This window comes from Filicampus tigris, chromosome 9, assembly GCF_054856515.1.
Source record: "Filicampus tigris isolate MCC_2025a chromosome 9, RoL_Ftig_1.0, whole genome shotgun sequence".
Classification (NCBI taxonomy): domain Eukaryota; kingdom Metazoa; phylum Chordata; class Actinopteri; order Syngnathiformes; family Syngnathidae; genus Filicampus; species Filicampus tigris.
In genome coordinates, this window is record NC_141225.1 from 19,261,003 (window position 1) to 19,276,263 (window position 15,261).

The 15,261-nt window shown below is 40.3% G+C and overlaps 1 protein-coding gene across 6 annotated transcripts in view; it reads left to right on the plus strand.

Annotated features, from left to right (window-relative positions):
- celf4 (CUGBP, Elav-like family member 4) overlaps positions 1-15,261 on the plus strand; it is a 255,505-nt gene that overhangs the window by 21,973 nt on the left and 218,271 nt on the right. For all 6 annotated transcript variants that reach the window (XM_086041185.1, XM_086041186.1, XM_086041187.1 and 3 more), the window contains exon 2: positions 4,233-4,333. The gene's annotated coding sequence lies outside the window, so the exon portion shown is untranslated. The remainder of the gene's footprint in view (positions 1-4,232; positions 4,334-15,261) is intronic.

Consider the following 15,261-nt stretch of genomic DNA (forward strand, 5'->3'; position numbering starts at 1 on the left):
TCTTTTAAACCGCGCAATATGTAGGAAGTGGTTACATTAGCCGAGGGATCGCTGATAAGATAGAGATGTCATCTGGCGAGATGTTGCAGATTAATTAGATAATTGAAGTCAATATATATATATATATATATATATATATATATATATATATATATATATATATTTTTTTTATTTTTTTTTTTTTTATTATGTTCTATACTTTCGTTTAGAGGAGTATAAAATGAAGCAAATGGCTCATTGGCAATGCTGCTGACTCACCTATAGCCCTTTAACACTGGTTATATTTGCTCACTAAAACTGTGCAGCATGTTCATATGTGTGTACACAAACACGGTCATAAGTCTCTATTACGGACGATAAAAACATACTCGACACACTTGCAAATATCACTTGCGCATGTTGTAAAATCGCCTGCATGTGGCCCACCCAAACTTATTCCAAATATTTCTCCATTACCCTGCCAACATGGTCAATTAGGCCCCACCTTTTATCTCCTTAACCAGGGTCCTCATCTAATGCTTGTGTCACAGGCCCTGCATATAAATAATTCAGGCGCGAGGGGAATAATTTACAGCTCCCGTCTTATACAGTCAGGCTGTAAATTCTCAATGAGGGGAAATGGGAAAATATAGTCGGGGAGAAGGGGAAGGTAAGATGAGGGAGGAGAGGGGCTGTGGGGAAGTGTTCCCAGGGGGCCCATAGTCTCACACAGGCAACATCATAAAGTCACCATTAGAACGCTGTATTTATAACAGAGGGTTTGCCCAAGGCTGTGGCTGTGATGCTAAGTCCCCCCTTCAAACACGTACACACTTACTGTCTCCTCCACTTTGGAGCACACTAATCACGCAAGTACAATCATACAGTACATACCAGCATGTAGGACACATCGCCCATGTCCACATGATAATGCCTTTTCCCCCAAGTATTAGGAGAATTTCCTCATAAAACACACACTGTGTTCTTCTGCTGGCACTTCTGTCCCTATATGGCGTTCAGCAGGGCGCCCGCATCACAGAATATCAATGGCTTAATGAGGCGAAGGCTCTTTCTGATGTACGCAACATTGCCTCTTTGGGGGGAACACGAAGAGTGAAACGGCTTGGCGTGGAGATAACAACGCCCCCCCGATGGACTGCTGGCCTGCAAGGAGCTTGCTCACAAGTGCCTGACATAATGGCTGCCTGAAATGGAACCATCTTCCCAATAATCCCTTTGTCCCTTTTTTCCCTGCAATGTTGGTTAACCACAACCGCTTTATTTACACTCAAGTTCTGCGCTCGAATCTTCACTCTAAAAACAGTTGGGTTAAAAATAACACAATTTGGGGTCAAAAATGGACCGATGAACTACTTGGGTCAATTTGACCCAACTTACAGGGTTCTTTTTGCAGAAAACTCCAAAAAAATTGTTGGTTTTGTACAAAACAACCCCCATAATTTTGCTGTTTTGTACAAAACAACCCAAGAATGTGGGTCTGATTGACCCAATTAGTGGATTGGTCCATTTTTGACCCAAAATTGTGTTATTTTTTTACCCAACTGTTTTTAGAGTGATGGCTCGTGCTTTTCTCTGAGGAGTTCTGTGCTGTTTTCCCTGTTGTTGTGCTTGCAACTGAACTTCGACTTCATCCCATATTCCAAAATACATGTATGATAGTTAAATCCAAGTAAAAAAAAAAAAAAACACCTCTTTGGCGGTTTTAAAAACTGGAAGCCTACATATAACACATGATACAGTATGTGAGTCATGAAAAAGATACGACAATAGTGTGTAATCATATTCAGCGGGACCAGAAAACACAAGAACATGCAGAATCCCCAAAGCCTTTTCATGCACTGCCGAAAAGCAATAAGAAGAGCTACAGTACCTTTTCTTTATCTGTCCCACTCATGCGTTTATTGTCAAATCTTGTTTGGGAATATAATTTCCCTTTAACTGGCCTTTTGCCTCCCTGGAACTCATGTCAGCGTTCTACAGTGGGGCCCGTGCATTGGAATAAACTCCTTTTATTTAAAGCTAGCCAGAGGGGTCGGAGAGCCTGATCTGTCATTGGCAGTGTAATAAACAGAGAAAGAGAGTTCCACATAAACACCCTCAACCAATATGAACAGCCCACTGCAGGAAATGAAAATGTGGCCACAGGAAGTTAACCCTTTACATGGCAGGGGGTTGGTGAAAGGCAGAGTCGCAAATAAATCCAGTGTTTAAGTGAATGCCTCATCCCCTTTGTGTGGGTTATTTTAAGGGGCATTGCCCGAGGGTGTCTGAACATGCATTAATTGGTTGTCATGGAGAGAAACGACTAAATGCGGACAGGGTGGCGGTGTCGAATCCCATTTAATGAGAGAATAAAACAGACTCCCATTGAAGGCAGATAGGGAGAATCATATTGACCCGTGTTGGTGCTCGTGAATAACCAGTTGTCTGCCTCAATCGATCACAGCACAATGAGACACAACAAGGAAGGAAGGGCGTCATGATTTGCGAATGACACGCAAGGTTAAAACATGTGCACGTTGCCGTGATCCCCCCCCCCCCCCCCCCCCCTCCTTGCCATGTGTCAGTAATTTTGTCTTTGATTCCATGCGCACGGGTGTGACTTGCCGGTGCGGCTTCCACCTCTCACCCATACATGGTCATTAGGCTCAACAGCGCAATTCCCGGGGACGCAGTACCAGAAACGGAGTTGACCCTTCAAGGGCGCCACTCTTGACTTGTTACTCCCATCTCCTTCGTCGTCTTCTGTTCTCACTCATCTTATCCCCCGCAGCATGCCCGTCAAAAGGGCCAAAGCGCTGGCCGATTGTTGCGCATGCTAACTTCTGAAAACGTGAAAGATGGGACAGAGAGGGAGTGGAAGACGGACAGAGGCCAAGACTCTTAAAGCTATGCTCGCCGACTAGAGACACACTTTGAGAGTTGAGTGAGTAAGTGCCCTGTCTACTTGGGACAGGGTGCACTCACTCTCAAAACCCGGCACGCATGCATAAAATCCTCAGGGTCGGGGGCTGGGGAGTGGAGAGATTTTCTGCGGAGAGATTGATAACGCCCCCTGCTTCAAACGGCCGACGATCCGAGCGAGCCCGTGTGACTTTTAAAAACCCAGATGAATTGTGGCTGTAGATGGGTCAAGGGCAAGATGGGCAAAGGGTGGGCGAAGGAGGTTTTTTCTTATCAATCAGGGAGTCATGAGAAGAATGTGAGAAGACTACAGCCAAGCTGGGATCGTTTGAAAGAAATGATGAGAGCAGCATAAAGCCCCGTTGGTGGTTGTGAAAGAGACAAACAGATGCAGAGAAGAGGGAGGAACATTTAAGTCTGGCCGTGGTAAAAGCTCAAGGGTACAAAGCCTCACAGGTTTACGTCAGGTGTATCATGCCGGGAAGACGTCAGTGCTGTCGTTTTTAAAGCAGTGGGATATGAAGAAGGCACTATTCTATCTAATGCATCGGCTCTGTTTAAGGGTCTTTCATGTTTTGTTTTTTTCTGATCATTATTTTGCAGTAGTTGTAGCTGCATATTTGCTGAATTTTCAAAAAGGTATAGACCTCGTACCCGACTGACATTAACAGCAAGCGGGCTTGTTTTTTCTATGTCAAAGGTGGTAATTTGGAAAACCGAAGAACTGCCATTTAGAAATGCCTTTAAAAGAATGAAATTGTGTTGAGACTATTCTTCCCTTTCAATGCCCTTTCGCGTTGTGCAGCGCTACGCATTTAGCAATTCTACTGTGTCAGGTTTACAAAAAAAAAAATCGTATACGTGTCCGTTACTTTGCACATTACTTCTTATTTGTTGGAGCATAATAAAGACTGGAATTATGCACTTACACAGCTGAATTAAAAGTTAGTGCCCATATTTAGGGATGGGTGAGTCAATGTATTGGATACTCGTGAAGGTTGCCGATACCAGCCACCGACACTTAAGAGACCTCATGTGGCTGTTCTATCAGGAAGTAAATGACATGAACCCAGTAAGATGCAAAATTAGGTTTATATCAATTCTCACAGTGCACTATTCGTGTGTTGGTTTCGAAATGTATCTTAAAATGATTGTTTTCTAAACATACAAAAGCAAAGCTAAGGCCGATGTAAACATTGTAACTGCGGTTACGTGCTTCGTGATGACAACGACAACAATGCATTATTTTATTTCAGTGCTAAGGTGTTCAAATTGGATGGGACTCATGATCCAAACAATAATCATGCCGCATTTTATATTCTTTACAGGACACCTGAAAGATGAATTACTCAAAGTGCGAGAAGTGACCTGAATCAACTTGATTGGAAATGATGTCCTCTATTCAAAGAGCACCCAAGAAGAATAACAGGTGGGAAGGTCTTTCATAATGGCAAATCAATATCAAGAATTTACAGCAGAGATCAGCCTAAATGCCACCCCGCCCTTTGGCCTCTTATCAGTACCCAATCACAGGCAATCAAGCTCTTTTGAAGACTGATTTAACCCTGATGAGCCCTAAACTGGATGAACCTCATAAACACACACACACATGTGCACACGCGGGCTCGCACACACAGCAGAGATTAAAGCCACATGAAAGGTTAGAGACAAAGGTGACGTCTCCTCTTTTCAAATGGCAAGAGCGTAGTTTGACATGAAGCGAGCGGGTGAGTGCCTGGGTGAACAAAAGACTGGCTCCACGTGAGAGAAAGGGCAGAGGCGGCAGTGGTGGTGGTGGGGAGGGGGCGGCGTCAGGCCTTTAATTAAAAGGATTATATTGAGGTGCACCGTGCTGCAAAGGAGCTGTCCACTGGGTCCAGATTGACTACAGTAATGAAAACTATACCTGTCAGAGGAGAAGGAGTTGGAGAGTGATGAGTTTGGAACGTAACACTGCTTACCTTGTCCAGGGATGATCAAATCATTTATTTAGAAAACATAAAAGTGAAGAATAAATGCTCATCAAGCAGATTTGGAAGCTTAAAAGTAATACATAAATATACAAGGTCATAAAGAATAATAACAACAAATGAACTATGGCATTAAATTAGAAGTTCTTGTAGATTAAAGTCATTACTGATATGCTTCTGGCCAAGTGAGCTTCCCCCTTTAATGTAAATGAATGCTAAGTTTGCCATATCCATCCAGTGCCTCTGATACTCATTAATTTTTATCTCTGCAGCTATAATGAAGTCATAGTAGCAGGGGGTCTGATGAGTTGTCAATTAGAAACTTGAACGATCCCTGTCCTGAATGGGGGGGGAAAAAAGAAGAAAAAAAAGCACCGGAGGGACATTTATTGATTCCGGCTTGTCTTTAACACAGTAGTAAGCATCACCTGTCATCTTGTACTCGTTCACATATCCGTGTTTGTCCTTCATTCGCACCAGGAAGCCGTTAATGACATGTTTATATGATGTGACGAGGATGAACTTTTAAAGGGAAATTATCTTTACATTATGTCCTATAAAGCAGCACTGGGTTCCTGGGTTCCATCCATTTAGTGTCAGATATGCTATTCAATAGAATCAGCATTGCAGACAAGAAATGTACTTTCACACATGGCCACTTGCAAACTTTTCTCAGTGGAGATAAATCCACTGTGTCTGCCTCTGACTATATTTATGTTATCATCCCAATCCGTTGTGTTGTGTGGAACTGCATGGCTTCCCACCGCTGCTGACCAAGATTAACATTATCTCTGACCACCCTGCCAGAAAACCAGACTCTGCAGTAAATGAATTAGATAGAGGGAGGACAGAAACGCTTTAACGTTTGCCACCTACTGTCTGCTCATTCCAGCGGTTCACCATTTTCATTAAATTTGTATCGCTTATATACAGTACTGTATCATAAAGTATCTGCCTCCTCTTTTCATGATTTATCAACATATTATTGATGAAAAGCATATACCTACTGGCCCCTCTTGCACAATGTAAGGATATCCAACACAAGAGCTCCAGCAAAAGTTTTCAAAAATAGCAAATAGCAATCGCAAACATTTTGCTGTCAGAGAGGTATTAATAATAACATATGTATTATTGTTTGTGTGCAATGGCTCCGCATTAAACTGAAGGCTGTGTTGAAGACTGGCTGACCTATGGTCATGGCTAAGCAGAATAGCAAATCAATTCAACACGGCTACAGTATGTGTGTTTTCGAATAAAAGGGAATTTTAGGCTTTCACCGAGAATATTTTGTCTTCGTACTGTATGCCAATGGAATTTCAGCATACTGATCATGCAATGTGTGGGATAATATTACCTCACATCATTTGAATTTATAAAGGTCAGATGGAGAAAGGCAAAGCTGTCACAGACAATTTCATATTTCCCAATAAAAAGCATGACTACTTTTCAAGGTGCACTGTACTCAAGGACATAGAATGTGTTAACACAGACTTTCCACAGATTTACTGTTGCTCGCCTGTCAACTTTTTGTTACCACTAAATGGCTTGCAAGAGACGTCTGACATTGACGCCGCATTAGTGTCTAACTAACCCAAAGCTGCAAAACATGTTCAATGTTACAGACGGTTGGACATTAAATGTCAATTTAAATTTTAACTTAGAGCCACATTTATACAGACTCACAGTAAATCATGTCTTGGCATACTGTGTATCATTTTAACTACTTTCATTTCTATATAAGTACACATATGGTTGACTATGCAAATCATGCTCTTGTGTTGAATTTGTCACATAGAATTATCTTAAAGGCAGCATAGTACTACCAAACATCCAATGGTATTTCTATTTGTCACAATCACATTTTGAACTCTGATAAAAGACACTTTGTACTTTAAAAAAGTAGTCAATGTCTATTTGACTCGTTCTCATATTCATGAAATAAAAGCCACATTTAAATGATGCAGCTGCAGCGAACCAAAAACACCTTATGTGTCTGTATTCCGTCATCGTTTCATTGCATAGTCTCAATAGCGTGTCAAAGTGTGTTGATGCCCGGCCTTGAATCCTCAAGTGTCCATTTGAGCATAATTACATTGGCTTTTGCATTTCTGACTCCAACAATGCCATCTTTCACAACATCCACCATCTACTTGCAGCATGTAACACATCACAGGTGTTTTCATGCGTCCTGGAAGATGGAAACAAAAGGCCTCAAGCACAGGCCGCTCAGCGCGGCCTAGCGTTGGACTCATTCATTCCTTTTAATAACGTAAATGTGTGTTTTTCTACCTTGTTCATCGCACAAGTAATATTTCAATTAAATGTGTCGCCGAGTCATCATGTGGTGTAGTTGCGACGGGCTTACTAGTCACTTAATTGTTCACTTATGAGCCACTGAGCATATGATAATATTATTTTTATTTATTTCATTGCTATTCCAATCCTAGTTCTCGCTTTCGTTCCCTTTAGTGCGCCGGAATAAATGCTTGAATTGGTGGAGGGTGAAATAAACAAAAACAATACCCAAGTACAACAAACTCATCCGGCCAGAAAAATATTCAAATTTCCATTTCTCTCTTATTCCATTTTGCACCTATATATTTAACACTTGTGCTTGTTTGTGGGCCCTTGAGGAACGGAATTTCAACCTCCTGATGTCTTTTACTTCATAAGAGGAATGACTCACACGCTCTACGCTCGACCCACAAAATGGGGCTTACTCGCGAGGTCACATGAACCCGTGACGTCAGTGAATACTATCTATACCGCGTACCGTGTTCAGAGAACTTTAGCCTATTGCAGCTTACTTTGGGCGAAAGGCAGACTACACACCGTTACACACTTTGCCAGTCAATCACATCACCATCTGTGACTTCATTTCCTGACTAACTTCAAGCAATCGAAAGTGCTCAAATAAATTCAGTTTGGGATGAATTAAATCTGAGGTTTAAATGGAATTAAACGAGAGGTTATATGTCACATGATCACACTTGTGCTTTAAAAGTTGCTTCTGTTTTGGCTCACTTTGCATAAAGCCATTGAGTGCGCTTGAAGAGGTATGAAATTCATTTCATACCTCCTTCCCCTTCCTCATTTCCCTGACATTTTAGCTGCTGACCTCTATTCAAGCTATGTGTCTCACTATTACAGAGCTAATCCAGCCATGACAATGTTCAATTTCCTCTGGGGAATATTCACTCTGTGGCCCATCCAAGAAGCGTTAATGACACTTGCTTCATCTCCATGAGCCACAGCTTTGTCTGACACGAAAAATCCTTTGGAATGTGTTGAGTCGGAAATACAGCAATACATGATACAATCTCAGATAAATGACATTTGATAGAGAATACAAGAGAATGTACCTCAAAAGATCAGTTATTTTAAAACAATGTAATGGCATACTGTATTAATATTTCTTGTCAGTTTGAAACGTGACAATTAGCAATATTTTTTTTTTTGCACTTCAATAGATTTTATATTTGTCAGGTTTTCCTCGTGTCCCTTTTGTCCATGTCTGACTCGTTACGTTATTGTGGCCACCTGTGCTCGTCAACCTGGTCCCTTGTGTTGACCAATCAGCTTCCTCTGGCACTTGTATCTTGTCCAGGCGTCTCTAGTCAGTTGTATTTTAGTTTCTTGTTTTTTTTCTGTCCTTGCTGGTTCATTGTTTGTTGACTGAGTCCTTGTCAAGTAAACTCTGACCAAGTCAAGTCTTTTTCCAAGTGTTTATTTAGTTACTTTGAACCTTGGTATCTTGAGCTTCTGTTGATTGTGTATGTATTTGTATCTATCTAAGTACTTTCTATGCCTTTTTGTTCCCTTTAAAATTACTTTTGAGTGCACACCTGCCTCGCCTCACCGCTTCCCTGCATTTGGGTCCTCATCCATGCCAATTCATAACAATTGTGTGTGTGGTCTACTTTGAGATAACCAACACAGTACACCACACATTAAATGATCGCCCCACCGGCAATCAAGAATTTCTCCCTCCAAAACAGTCTTGCATTCTCAAACTGAACCTGATGTGGAACCCTGACTGACCTGTTGGAGGCTGAAACGTGCAACAGGTCGAAGACATGTGAAAAACCAAAGAAAAATGTATTTGAAGAAGCAGCAGCTAGACTAGCTTGTATCTTTTCTGGTAAATCCACTGCAGTAGCAATTTCTTGGCAACTCTTCAATTCAACATATTGGTTTGGCAACATTGCAAGGTTAATTCCAGAATTGGATTAAAATAATCCATGCACAAAATACAGACACACACACTGGTTGTGTAAATTATACTTGGAGAGAGACAACATGTAGCTGTTAATATGGAAAGTGATTCCTCAATACAGTATTATTTCAAATCGCTTTTGAGGGAAAAATTAAAAGTAAAGCAGAAAAACACTTAACACTCCACACTATAGTGTTAATCTGTCAGGATCTTTTGAGACATCAGATAATGAGGCCTTTCTGAATTTGGGAAAAAGGGGAAAATCATGCTCAAATTCGTTCAGGTTAGAGGTGTGTCTTGGTCTTAATTTAATTGATAAGAAAACCTCATTCTGATTCTACCAGAATATAAGAACAATTAGTTATCTGATTACCGGTACTTAGGTATCAACTTTAAGATTAAGTATCAGCTCATGGCTGCTGGCATATTGGCTTTTAATGACTATTTTAAAATACACATTGAATGCCTGTCAGTTGGACAGTGTCATAGTGTTTTTTTGTTGCCGGGATGTGAACTGTGGTCTGTATTTGTGTTGCTTTTCAGTTCTGCTTCCAACCTTGCCATCTGTGATTTATGTGTTCAGTATATTATTGACAGAGCAATCATTTTTGTAATCATGCCCAGCATATACCATCTTTAATACTGATTATTGACAACTTTGTCATTACCTCCTGGTCACCTCTCAACGACATCATATCTGCTATGGGAGGGAACAAGAAACCGGAGTGAGAGAGCGGCTGCGAATGTCAGCTCTAATAAACTGATCTACTGCAGCGTTTGAGATGGCTAAGTCAGTGACCTACAGGTGGCAATTAAATGTCAAGACATTTGGATTCCAATTCTGATCTGCTGCTGAGTCGCACAAGTCAGTTGGTAAATTCAGATGTGTCAAGATGGATGAGTTCTCTTACCAGTAGTTTTGAGTTCTGGATCTAACGTATTTGCCACCCAGTATGTTCCATTGAGATATCTCAACAAACTTAAAGGCTATGGAGTATATCGTCGCTGTCCTGTGAAAAACACGTATGTCCAAATTTTGGAAAATTTTCACGTTAATGCAATGTCTGTAATGCGGAAACACCGTTCACGTAAAAATAAGAAAATTAAAAAAAATGGTGTTAAATAAAGTGTTTTATACAGGACAGCAACCATATACACCAGCACCAGATATCCTTTACGATCTTGCCGGTGATTGGTATCTGTCCAAACCTTGTTAGCTCTCTGAAGTCCTGGATGCTGCACAATTGCATCGTGTATTAAAAGCCCGCCAGGTCAACAACTTTTATTCAGTGGAAATCACCCAAAAACACTATACATTCCTTCAAAGCTGCAATGGCATCACAAACCTTTCAGCCGGGATCACATTTTTAACCCTTGCAACTTTTGGCTACTGCAAACCAGAGCCAGGCATTTTACTACAAATTGAGCCTCCGTTATTCGTCATCTGTCTGCAGCGTGGGTACCCTTCCATCGTCCGTAGTTCGCCTTTTTTTCCGGGGGTAAAAAAACAGTATTCCTTTGAACTGCAAGAGAGCATATTTGACCATATGAATCATGTTTCATTGAGGATTATTGCATGATCTTTTTCAGTAAATGTCGACCAGGATATTACGAGTTGTTTATCCTGGGTACTGCAGTCTAGCACCATTAATTCAGTCTCCACCCAATAAACTGATAGCTGAGCATACAAATGGATGCATAGAGGCATCATTCAGATATCGATATTGTGTATTTCTCCATTCTCATCACATTTCATATGTATGCTGTTGGAGGTGCATGTGGAATGTCAATGAGCATGTGGGAGACATCCTGACATCCAAAGCATCTCCAAGGTCAGTATGTGAATCAGCCCTGCATTTGAGTCCGAATCAAGTTCCTTCTTGCCGATTTGTTCGTAGTTGTTCCTGTCAGATAAATGTACTTTGAGGCAATTGTTTGTGTCATTCAAACCTTGGTATATTGTTGCAGGAGATATTTTTTAAACACTTTGTAGTTGTAGAGAGTGATGTGACCATTACTGAACAATGCACCATTTGCTTTGTGGACACTGTAGCAAGACACTTGTGCCTAATTGGGCATGGTTTCAGTGCCTCGGGTAGCCACAGCAGAACCATTAACAACAAAGATCAGAAAAAACAACCTCCTAATTTAGGTGTTTGGGATTCCCTTATCACTTCTCACAGTTCATAAAATCAGAACAGAGTAGACAGTTTATGATTCACCAACATCACTATTTCATGGTCTTCTTAGACCTCTGTTCAAATGGTTTACTTCTTAAATGGGAACTTACCAAGTCGATCAGGAAACCACTAGCTAAAACAATGATGGACAAGTTCAAATAATGTTTTTCTTAACTCTGAATTAGAGTATCAAATACTGATGTTTTAAACAAAACCTTCAAAGCAAAGGTGGACAACCGAACAAAAAATAAAATGAATCAATTTATAAACACGCCACACAATAAAAGCTTATCCTCACTTCCACAACAACAGTAAATCACACCATAGAGCCACAATATCGGTACGCCAATCACACAATCTAGCTATTGCTAATATTTTGAACACACCAAGCAGCCAAGGTACAAGAAAATTGGGAGCAGTTCTTGGTGAGCTGCATCACAGTTTAACACGGTTGAAAACTACAGCCATAATATTGCATATATTCTTCAGAGAATATCTCTGTCTATCTCTTTATGAACCGGTGAGACAAAAATCATCTTTTCCATAGTGATGGAAAGGCTAAAATTTCAAGAAAACTGTGGAGATAATGTTACGTCTTGGACTTGCATGACTTCTCCTGGGACATGCTCAGTAATTGTTATGATTAAAAACAACAGCAGGAAAGTTCAGTTTGAATAAAGAAGACTCCGTGACAAAAAAAAAACCCAGCCAATTTAAAGAAAGATGCAACCAAAATGTTTTTGAGATCCTTCATTATACAGGAAGATAATGATGCAAAACATACTGCTCAAACAACAAAGAAGCTGCTCAGGGGTCTGCCGGTTCAAATACTTTCGTTCATGCTGTTACAAATAATGCTATGTTTTAGTGTGTAAATACCTGAAAATAAAAGAAAGAAAATGTTGCTCTCCTGTTCTAATTCACCTTTTGATGTTATACCCAAATGTTTTCAGTCCACAGCAACAATAACGCAATTGACCTTAATCTTGAAACACTTTGGGAGGTCATGAACAGACAATTCATTTTTTCTTCAGACGCTCAACAGATTTTAACCCACAATCGTTTCAAATGTGCTGTCATCCTTGTCAATATCATGACGTTATCTGAATTGATCCTCCAATATCGAAGCGTTAAAATGTGACAGGGAAGTCTAGCAAAGCATACAATGTCTTATAATCAGTCACACAGAGACAATTGTTTTCATGTCATACAGTATATCTTGTCTACCATATGGCGGTAATATTTTCAGAGGTCTACTTTTGAAATGCCAAAAGGCCCCATACAATAGCCGAGCTGCCTGTTGGTCACCCCTGGTTTAGAGTTCAACTCCTCTTATAATCTTTACAGTATAAAACACTGTTAGTAAGGAATTTTAATCAACTGAGCGCTGGAAACAGGTAGGAAAAGGAGCTTTATTCACCAAAATAATGGGGGTAAATTTGCTTACTGGCAGCTCCATCTAATTAGTGTACAACAACAGGATTATGAGTGATATAAAACGCATTAGGTGCCGGCAGAGTCGTTTGTGATGTAAGTTAGTGTGCAACTTTAAGGCCTGCCTTTTGGGACCTCGTAGGGAATAAATGGAATTCATGTTTGCATACATTACTGCTGTAAAGTTTTAACGGCCAAGAGCTGAGCTGATTACACACCGGCTCCCTACAGGAGAGCAGCCATTAGCATTGTTGTGCAGCTGTCAGGAACTCTTATCCAAAAGCCAGTCGTCATGGCACACGTTGGGCCCTAAGAGAGCCATCAGAAGCCACAGTATTGTCTACTGGAACTCACTGAATGTGTGACATATAGCTTAGAGTGCTTGGCCTTGAAATATGGTTGGGATCAATAGGCTCGTCATTTGAAAAAGATCTTCATTTAAATGCTACTATGCTATTTTGAAAGAAATATTTTCCCTTTAATGACACAGCTGCTGGTTATGGACATTTATGAAAAATACCATATCCTCGAATGGATTCCCACTTTGTATTATTTGTATAAAGCAAATGATTAAGTACACAATAGATCTGACCTTGTTTCACAATCCCCTACTCTAGAGAGATCCCTTGTTTTTGTTTCGAACACTCAACCCGAGGATTTACTGCAGGGGCAAAGAGTAACTGTGCATATAATGTCAAGGACTGTTGTCAGCATTCATACATCATACCCATGTATGTAATACACAGTTGTTAAATATACATGCTCCCATGAAATAAACATGACCATTATTTATACAGAGCCCATAGCAGTGGTAAGGGTTGGTAAGAAACCCCAGCAGGAAATGCATATCTCCCACAGGTGCTTCTCCATCTGTTCTCTCTGTTTTATTCAGTACCAGCCAACATTGACATGTTGGACATTGCAAAAAACAACAAAACACACACACGAATGTTACATCATGAATATTTGGTTGTGCAATAATATGCTTCAAAGTTAACTGCTATTAATTGGCAGGAGATTGATAAGAAAGGCAGTGTTTATTTGTATTCAAATGTAATCTACAATGTTTAAATAATTCCAGACAGAGAGATCGTGAGTAAAGGGTTCTTTGTTATCAGGCGGTAAAAGTGCTAATAAAACATGGAGGCTGCCAGGTCCAGAGGTCAGATACACAATGAATGGCAAAATTGAACTCATCCAAGTCCAAAATTCATACTGTTCCTCTCAGATGGGCCAAATGCAAAATTAATAGTGTCAAGGATTGTGTGTGTGCATATATGGGTATCAGAATGCCATGTTTAGATTATTGGCATAGAACATCTAATTGTAAAGAACATTTGGTGAGTTTCAAATGCCATGTTCTTGGAAGACACAATTTGACTACCGTAACTCGTCATTTTGAGAGCGGTGTTTTGGTGGCCATGACACGCTCTTCTCTGATGCACATTTACAGCCTCGGGGTTGGAGGCGCTGGTAAACAATGTCTGCTATCCTGTGGCTAACAATGGTAATGCATCTTTCAATGGCTCAGAAAGAGTAAATATTTTTACCTTCAAAAATTAATCGAGGGCCAATCAGAGTGTGGCTGCGGGCTGCATGTGGCCTGTGGGCAGCCAGTTGTCTGTCGCGAAATTTCGAGGTATTCTACTTATAGAGTTTATGCTCATACTATATGACATTAATCATTCCTTTCAAGTTCAAATGAAATACCTGATCGTAATGCAGATACTATAAAATAAGTATGGCGTATTGATTTTTGGCTTAATAGAAAAGCACCACTCTGCAGGGACGGATACAGAATAAACACAAATAGTTATTCTTAGATCTGTCCACTTTTAATGAAAAAAGGGCAAGTTTCCTAATGAGAAGACACTTAAATCAAAATAGAATCATCGCACAATTTAACATTTTGTTCTCACGAGAAGAGGGGCAGAAAGAGAGATTAAAATCATAATCTGATCTATTTTGCTCATTTTTATTTTGATTTGTTTTCAAATTGGGAGCCATTCTCCCTTGGAGGCAAAGTCATTAGGCTTTATACATAACCATTGCTGCCACATTAAAATCACATTACACAACACTGATAATCATTGCATTCAATTACACATGGTAATAAATACCCAACACCATCTCCACTAAATCCATTAGCCTGGGAGACAAACACAAATGTGCAAACACAGATCCAAACACAAGATCTGAGTGTTTGGACCCCTGGTTTCATAGATACTGCCGTCCCACTGAAAGAAGTGGAAGGAGGCGGGAGGGTGGATACAAACATTTTACATTAAGCATTCATAGCACAAACATTCAGGCTGAGTCAAAAACGGAAGAAAAAGTAAAGTCCAGACTCCACAAAGTTCTACTGGAGTTGAAAACCCCCCCCCCCCAAAAAACACACAATATCTCTCAAGAAGAAATATGAAAGACATCCTTTATCTCTGCCCCTTAACGGATATTTTCTGCATACACCAGAATTTCAAGCATGAAAAGAATCAATTAACCATCATAAAGCTGTGCCACTCAATTGGAGAAAGTTTGGTTTTAGTGAATTAACTTC